This window comes from Gorilla gorilla, chromosome 4, assembly GCF_029281585.2.
Source record: "Gorilla gorilla gorilla isolate KB3781 chromosome 4, NHGRI_mGorGor1-v2.1_pri, whole genome shotgun sequence".
NCBI classification, from domain to species: domain Eukaryota; kingdom Metazoa; phylum Chordata; class Mammalia; order Primates; family Hominidae; genus Gorilla; species Gorilla gorilla.
This window is the reverse complement of record NC_073228.2, coordinates 161,762,190-161,771,127: the sequence shown is the minus strand read 5'-3', so window position 1 is coordinate 161,771,127 and position 8,938 is coordinate 161,762,190. Positions and strand designations below refer to the sequence as shown.

Below are 8,938 nucleotides of genomic sequence, written 5' to 3'. Positions count from 1 at the left end.
GCCTGTAGTCCCAGCTACTCGGGAGGCTGAGGCAGGAGAATCATGTGAACCCGGGAGGCAGAGGTTGCAGTGAGCTGAGATCGTGCCACTGCACACCAGCCCAGGCAACAGTGCGAGACTCCATCTCAAAGAAAACGCAACAACAACAAAAAAACATAAGAGACTGTATGATTTTCAATTTTAGGTATCAGATGAACTGGATTAAGGAATATTTAGAGAGCTGGTAAAGCATTATTTCTGGATGTGTCTATGAAGGTGTTCCCAGGGAACACTGGCACAGGAGTCTGTCAACTGAGTGGGAAATATTTGACCTCAGGGTGGTTGGGCACCATCCAATCATCTGGGGCTCTGATAGAACAGAAAGGCAGGCCAGGCGCGGTGGCTAACGCCTGTAATCCCAGCACTTTGGGAGGCCAAGGCAGGCAGATCACCTGAGGTTGGGAGTTTGAGACCAGCCTGACCAACATGGAGAAACCCTGTCTCTACTAAAAATACAAAATTAGCCAGGCGTGGTGGCGCCTGCCTGTAATCCCAGCTACTTGGGAGGCTGAGGCAGGAGATTTGCTTGAATCCAGGAGGCAGAGGTTGCGATGAGCCGAGATCATGCCATTGCACTCCAGCCTGGGCAACAAGAGCAAAACTCCCTCTCAAAAAAAAAAAAAGAAAGAAAGAAAAAAGGCAGAAGAAAGGGGAATTCACTTATCTCTGTCCTATAGTTGGGGCACTCTTCCTCTCCTGCCCTTGGACATCAGAACTCCAGGCTCTCTGGCCTTTGGACTATGGAACCTATATCAGCAGACCTTTCACCCCCGCATGGATTCTCAGGCCTTCGGTCTCAGACTGAGAGTGACACCAACAACTTATTTCAACCCTGGTTGAGACTTTCAGACTTGACTTGAGTCACACTACTAGTTTCCCAGGGTCTCTAGCTTACAGATGGCCAATCAAGGGACTTCTTGGCCTCCATAATTATGGATCCAATTCCCTTAATAAATCTCTTCTCATATATCTACATCTATATCTACATCTATCTATCTATCTATCTATCTATCTATCTATCTATCTATCTATGCACATATCCTATTGGTTCTGTCTCCCTGGAAAACTCTGACGAATACACTTTGGGAGAGGTAAACATTTTTTTTTTTTTTAAAGACAGGATTCTGCACTCTCACCCAGACTGGAGTACAGTGGTGTGATCACAGCTCACGGCAGCCTTGACCTTCTGGGCTCAAGCGATTCTCTCACCTCAGCTTCATGAGTAGCTGGGCCCACAGGCACACGCCACGATGCCTGGCTAATTTTTGTATTTTTTTTTTGTAGAGATGGGGTCTCCCTATGTTGCCCAGACTGGTCTCAAACTCCCTAGCTCAAGCAATCTGCCCACGTCAGCTTCCCAAAATGCTGGAATTACAGGCATGAGCAACTGCACCTGGCCAACTTTTTTTTTTGAGACAGAGTCTCGCTCTGTCACTCAGGCTGGAGTGCAATAGCACGATGGCGGCTCACTGCAACCTCTGCCTCCCAGGTTCAAGTGATTCTCCTGTCTCAACCTCCCAAGTAGCTGGAATTACAGGCACACGTGGCCACCTCCGGCTAATTTTTTTTGTATTTTAGTAGAGATGGGGTTTCACCATATTGCCCAAGCTAGTCTCAAACTTGTGAGCTCAAGCAATCCACCTACCTTGGCCTCCCAAAGGGCTAGGATTACAGGAGTGAGCCACTATGCCCGGCCCCAACATTTTAAAAATAACATCCAGAGAGCCTTATTTAAAGGGAGAATGAGCCTAAAAATAATAATAATAAATAAATGAATAAGACCCATAAATTCGGCTGGGGTGGTGGCTCACGCCTATAATCCCAGCACTTTGGGAGGCCGAGGCGGGCGGATCACAAGGTCAGGAGATGGAGACGATCCTGGCTAACATGGTGAAACCCCGTCTCTACTAAAAATACAAAAATTAGCTGGGCGTGGTGGCGGGTGCCTGCAGTCCCAGCTACTAGTGAGGCTGAGGCAGGAGAATGGTGAGAATCCAGGAGGAAGAGCTTGCAGTGAGTGGAGATCACACCACTGCACTCCAGCCTGGGTAACAGAGTGAGACTCCACCTCAAAAAAAAAAAAAAAAAAAAGACCCATAAATTCAATAAATTGAATTTCAACAAAATTTAAAACATATTGCTCTACAAAAAACACTGTTAAGAAAATGAAAAGGCAAGACCCAGTCTGGGAGACGATGTCAGCAAATAGGTATCTGACAAAGCATTTTAATTAGAATATATAAAGGATACTTATAACTCAATAATGAAAACAAACAGTGTTACAGCTCTTTTAGAATTTGTCTAAAAATATAAAAATTTTAAAAAGAAAACAATTATAAAGCAAGCAAAATATTTGAACAGATATTTTACCAAAACAGATATACAGATAACAAGCACACAAAAAGATACTCTTTTTTTTTTTTTTTTTTTTTTGAGACAGAGTCACACTCTGTCACCCTGCCTGGAATGCAGTAGGATGATCTTATCTCACTGCAACCTCTCAGGTTCAGGCAATTCTCAAGCCTCAGCCTCCCAAATAGCTGGGACTACCAGCACACGCCACCACACCTGGCTAATTTTTTGTATTTTTTTAGTAGAGATGGGGTTTCACCATGTTGGCCAAGGTGGTCTAGAACTCCTGACCTCAAGTGATCCACCCACCTCAGCTTCCCAAAATGCTGGGATTACAGGCATGAGTCACCTTGCCTGGCCTCGTCATTATTAATAATTAAAGAACATGGAATCAACCCAAATGCCCATCAATGATAGACTGGACAAAGAAAATGTGGTATATATACACCATGGAATGCTATGCAGCCATAAAAAAGAACGAGCTCATGTCCTTTGCAGGGACATGGATGGAGCTGGAAGCCATTATCCTCAGCAAATTAACACAGGAACAGAAAGCCAAACACTGTATGTTCTCACTTATAAGTGGGAACCGAACAATGAAAACACATGGACACAGGGAGAGAAACAACACACACTGGGGCCTTTTGAGGTGAGGGGGAGGGACAGCATCAGGAAAAATAGCTAATGCATGTGGGGCTTAACATCTAGGTGATGGGTCGATAGGTGCAGCAAACCACCATGGCACACATTTAACTATGTAACAAACCTGTACGTCCTGCACATGTATCCTAGAACTGAAAATAAAACAAAATTCAAAAATAATAATAATAATTCAGGAAGCACAAATTTAACCACAATGAGATACCATTAAACAATCCTTAGAATGGCTACAATTAAAAAGACTGACAATACCAGAGTCATTGCACTCCCAGACTGGAGTGCAATGGCGTGATCTCGGCTCACCGCAATTTAAATAAATGAAACATTTAAAAAGTTATATTTGGGCCGGGCGCAGTGGCTCACACCTGTAATCCCAGCACTTTGGGAGGACAAAGCAGGTGGATCACTTGAGGTCAGGAGTTCAAGACCAACCTGGGTAACATGGTGAAACCCCATCTCTACTAAAAACACAAAAATTAGCCGGGTGTGGTGGCACACAACTATAATCCCAGCTACTCGGGAAGATGAGGCAGGAGAATCGCTTAAACCTGGGAGGTGAAGGCTGCACTGAGCCGAGATTGTACCACTGCACTCCAGCCTGCGTGACAGAGCAGGACATCATCTCAAAACAACAACAAAAAAATTATTTGGTTTATAAAAGTACAGCTATTACATGTTTCTGTTGGCCCTAATCGTGTTTTCTGAAATTGTGATATATATTATTTCTTAAAATATTTTTATTTTTTCTCAAATATACTTTTATATTTGCTCTTTATAACAAAAAGTTAAACATTAAAATTTTAAAAGGGCCATGGTCAGGTACAGTGGCTCACACCTGTAGTCCCAACACTTTGGGAGGTTGAAGCAAGAGGATCATTTGAGCCCAGGAATTTGAGACCAACCCAGGCAACAAAGTGAGACCCTGTTTCTACAAAGAACAGAAAAATTAGCCAGATGTGGAGGTGCACACCTGTGGTCCCAGCTACAGGGGAGGCTGAAGCAGGAGGATCCCTTGAGCCCAGGAGGTCAAGGCTGTAGTCAGCCTTGTTCATGCCACTGCATTCCATCCTGGGCAACAGGGTGAGACCCTCTCTTAAAAAATAATAATAATAAAAATAGCCGGGCACGGTGGCTCATGCTTGTAATCCCAGCACTTTGGGAGGCCAAAGTGGGTGGATCACGAGGTCAGGAGTTTGAGACGAGCCTGACCAACATGGAGAAACCCCGTCTCTACTAAAAATACAAAAATTAGCCAGCGTGGTGGCGCACACCTGTAATCCTAGCTACACAGGAGGCTGAGGCAGGAGAATCGCTTGAACCCAGGAGGCAGAGCTTGCAGTGAGCTGAGACCATGCCACTGCACTCCAGCCTAGGTGACAGAGCAAGACTCCATCTCAAAAAATAATAATAATAATTAATAAATAAAATAAAATTATTGCAATAAATATCTGAGAGATTGTTGTTTGTGTGTGTGTATATATATATCTTTACACACTTTCACTAATATTTTTAAGATAAAAATTTAAACATAAGGTGCTAGTGAAACTGCCCTTGCAAAAATTATAACTGAGAAAATTATCACGGTGAAAGGGACCTGACCTAACTGAATCTATCTTGCTTCTAACCTGCAAGCTATCTTTGCTCATTCCTGGGCATAGGGTGCACTAACTTTGAGAGGAAATTACTTTATAGTTTAACTCTAAAACAAAGACAATAAAACTCTTTCCCAAAACAAACCGCTTCTTGCCTGAGGAATAGACACCCTTCACATAACTAACAATTAGCTACAAGATTAGAAATTATGGCTTAGGAGTCATTCAGCTGAAGGTTGCAAGATTCTGAACCTCCCCAAATCGCTCCCGGGGATAATATCACTTTTGTAAAGCTTAATATCAGTGCTTGAGATATTTTGCATATTCTGCACTCAGTGGATCAGCTGGCACCACCCACATAGATAAACTACCTCATCCGGTCTTGTGGCCCCCACCTAGGAACTGACTCAGCAAAAGAGGTCAGCTTTGACTCCCTATGATTTCATCTCCAACCCGGCCAATCAGCACTCCCCACTTTCTGACCCCTTACCCACCAAATTCTCCTTAAAAACCCCAATCCTGGAGTTTTCGGGAAGATTGATTTGAGTAATAACTCCATCTCCCATATGGTGTGGCCAGCCTCCCATCAATAAAATTCTTTCTTTACTGCAATGCCATGGTCTTTATTTGTGCAGCAGGCAGGAAGAACCCATCAGATGGTTACACTGGGTCAAAGGATATGCACTTAAAGTGTTTATAGATGATTCCAAGTTTTCCCCAAAAATGACTGCACTAATTTATGCCCTTTTCTGCCTTACTTCTATGTCGACATTGAAAAATATTTGCCAGTATATGAAGGAGGGGGAGGAGGAGGAGAAGAAAAAAAAATTTGATACAATATGATACAGAGAAATAGTATCTTGCTTCATTTTACATTTCTTTATTAAAAAGATTTAATCTTTCATATTTTTCCTATCTAATGGGGCTTACATTTTTTCTTTTTTGAGTTGCCTATTCATATTCTTTGCTGTCTTTCTACAGAGCTGTTTCTATGTTTATTTTCTTTTCTTTTCTTTTTTCTGAGAAGGAGTCTTGCTCTTGTTGTCCAGGCTGGAGTGCAGTGGCGCCATCTCGGCTCACCGCAACCTCCACTTCTCGGGTTCAAGCGATTCTCCTGCCTCTGCCTCCTGAGTAGCTGGGATTACAGGCATGTGCCACCATGCCTGGCTAATTTTGTATTTTCAGTAGAGATGGGATTTCTCCATATTGGTCAGGGTGGTCTTGAACTCCCGACCTCAGGTGATTCACCCGCCTCAGCCTCCCAAAGTGCTGGGATTACAGGCGTGAGCCACCGTGCCTGGCCAGTGTTTGTATGTTTCTTGTTGATTTTAGGAGTACTTTATCTTTTAAGTACTTTTTAGGTAAATATTTGCAAATATTTTCATCCAGCCTATGGTTTTTCTTTTAACTTTTCATTTTAATGTGGTTTACAGTGTTCAGCTTTTTGTTTCCTTGTGCTTTATTTTTGGTCATGTCATCTTATTTTATAATCAAAATGTTTAACGTGTGCTATTGGTCACAAGAAGGACTTAGTGATAGTGTGAATCTATCAGTGTAAGAATTCCCCACATGTAGAAAAACTGCAAATGTGTAGATCCTAATGAGGCTGGCCAGAAGCAAAGCCATTCTCATGAAGCAAAGAATTATAGCTATTTTCCTGCTCTAAATAACCTAGGTATCATTTAGTGAAGTCTACAGAATTCTAATTTTAAGTAGAGAAACTCTCTGGGAATGTTTAACCGATATTCACATCATGTTTACAGAATTCCGAATGGAATTTCTTAGCGCGTATTCAACCAAGGGAATCGAAAAATAAGGCACTCATGCTATCACCACCATCACTACCCCCTTTCTTTACTCATTGTAGAAACTGCTAATTGATCACTCTTTCTTCCAGAGCCCAGATGTGGCCTAAAAGGTTTTCTCTATGAATCAGTAGAGTAAGCTGTTACCAACAGTTTGGGATCAGCACATAAGACAAAACCTGTTTTGCCACCCTGGTTCTAGCCCAATATTTCATAGTTAGAGGAAGAAATGAAGGGCCAGGTCGAGACTGTGACTTAACACGGGATCATGCAGCAAGTTAGTTGTAAAGCCACAGCTCAAAACAAGCCTCCTGCTGCCCAATCTAACGCTCCTTCCAGGGCATGACTATGTCCTGCCTCTTCCGCCACCCCCAGAGGTGGCCCCTCATAGAATATGTGGTAAGGTCCCTTACAAAGAGTAAATTATACATAGAAACATTTTAGTCACAATGTATATGTCAATAACATCCTAATAGGGTTAAAGCTGGATTAGGAAGGGGCCTTGTTGGGCAATTGATGGGGGTACCAATCTGTAAGGGGCCCTGAAACACATGACAAACATGAGGAAGTGGAGAACTTGTCTCAGGGAAAGCTCTGTATGGAATTGAATAAAATATGGAATAAAGTTGTTGCAGAAGGAGTGAGGAAGAAGAGTTGCCTCAAGGAGCAGGCCCAGTACCAACACAGAGTCACTAAGCAGCTAGTCTGATGAACTTTTTCTTTGGAGAGTGGAACAACAATACATTATTGGGGGCCAGAAGCAGTGGCTCACACCTGTAATCCCAACACTTTGAGAGGCTGAGGTGGGAGGATCGCTTGAGGCCAGGAGTTTGAGACCAGCCTCAGAAACATCGTGAGACACCGTCTCTACAAAAAATTTTAAAAATTAGCTGGAAATAGTGGCACATGCCAGTAGTCATAGCTACTTGGGAAGCTGAGGACTGCTTGATCCCAGGAGCTTGAGTTTACAGTGATCATAGCTCAAGCTGTGATCGCTCCAATGCACTCTAGCCTGGGTGACAGAATGAGACTCTGTCTCTTAAAAAATTAAATAAATAATTGGGAATAATAAAGGAGAAACTAAAGATTGACAAAAGCTAGCCTCCTCCTCCATCCTTCTCCATGCATGCACCACTTCTCCTCTAAACTAACATTGACAAGTATCTAAGGACTATCAATTTAGAGTATCACCACGTTATTAACCTACACTGAGCACCAAATTGCTAGTTCTCAGAGGCACCTGGCATGTCTCCAGCCAGCTTTATTTACTCTCACCCTAAACTCTTCCATCTTGCCTCCTCTAAAAAGGCTTCCTGCCGGGCGCGGTGGCTCACACCTGTAATCCCAGCACTTTGGGAGGCCGAGGCAGGTGGATCACGAGGTCAGGGGTTCAAGACCAGTCTGGGCAACATGGTGAAACTCCATCTCTACTAAAAATACAAAAGTTAGCCGGGTGTGGTGGCACGTGCCTGTAATCCCAGCTACTCGGGAAGCTGAGGCAGGAGAATCGCTTGAACCCGGGAAGGCAGAGGTTGCAGTGAGCCGAGTTTGCTCCATTGCACTCCAGCCAGGGCAACACAGTGAAGCTCCATCTCAGAAAAAAAAATAATAAAAATAAAGTAAAGGCTTCCTGGGCCTGGCATGGTGGCTCACACCTGTAATCCCAGCACTTTGGGAGGCCAAGGTGGGCAGATCACCTGAGGTCAGGAGTTCGAGACCAGCCTAGCCAACACGGTGAAACCCCATTTCTACTAAAAATACAAATATTGCTTTTCCTCCCAGACTCTGCCGAGGTCACACACGTGAGGACTCTCCACCACCGCCCCAATGCAATACATCGCCTCCTACTTGCTGGCTGCCCTCGGGGGTAACCCCTCCCCCAGCAACAAGGACATCAAGAAGATCCTGGACAGCGTGGGCATCGAGACGGACAACGACCGGCTCAACAAGGTTATTAGTGAGCTGAATGGAAAAAACATTGAAGACGTCATTGCCAAGAGTATTAGCAAGCTTGCCAATGTACCTGCTGGTGGGGCTGTGGCTGTCTCTGCTGCCCCAGGCTCTGCAGCCCCTGCAGCTGGTTCCACCCCCCGCTGCAGCAGAGGAGAAGAAAGATGAGAAAGAGGAGTCTGAAGAGTAAAACGATGACATGGGATTTGGCCTCTTTGATTAAACTCCTGCTCCCCTCCAAATAAAGCCTTTTACACATCTCTCAAGTTAAAAAAAAAAAAAAATTAGCCCAGCATATAGTGGGCACCTGTAATCCCAGCTACTCAGGAGGCTGAGTGGGGAGAATTGTTTGAACCTGGGAGGTAGAGGTTGCAGTGAGCCGAGATCACGCCATTGCACTCCAGCCTGGGAGACGGAGGGAGACTCCGTCTCAAAAAAAAAGAAAAAAGGCTTCCTGGACAGCTGCCCTGCCCATGCTACCTATTTCTTTTTTTGCTTATCATCTGCACCCTGACTAGGCCCTGGGACCATGCCAGCTGT

General features: G+C 44.1%; 2 pseudogenes; both read left to right on the top strand.

The window, feature by feature from the left end:
- The first annotated feature begins 2,313 nt into the window (after positions 1–2,313).
- On the top strand, positions 2,314–2,343 carry LOC134758638 (uncharacterized; annotated as a pseudogene).
- Positions 2,344–8,275: 5,932 nt separating this feature from the next.
- Positions 8,276–8,621, top strand: LOC101135291 (large ribosomal subunit protein P2-like; annotated as a pseudogene).
- The last annotated feature ends 317 nt before the right edge of the window (positions 8,622–8,938 follow it).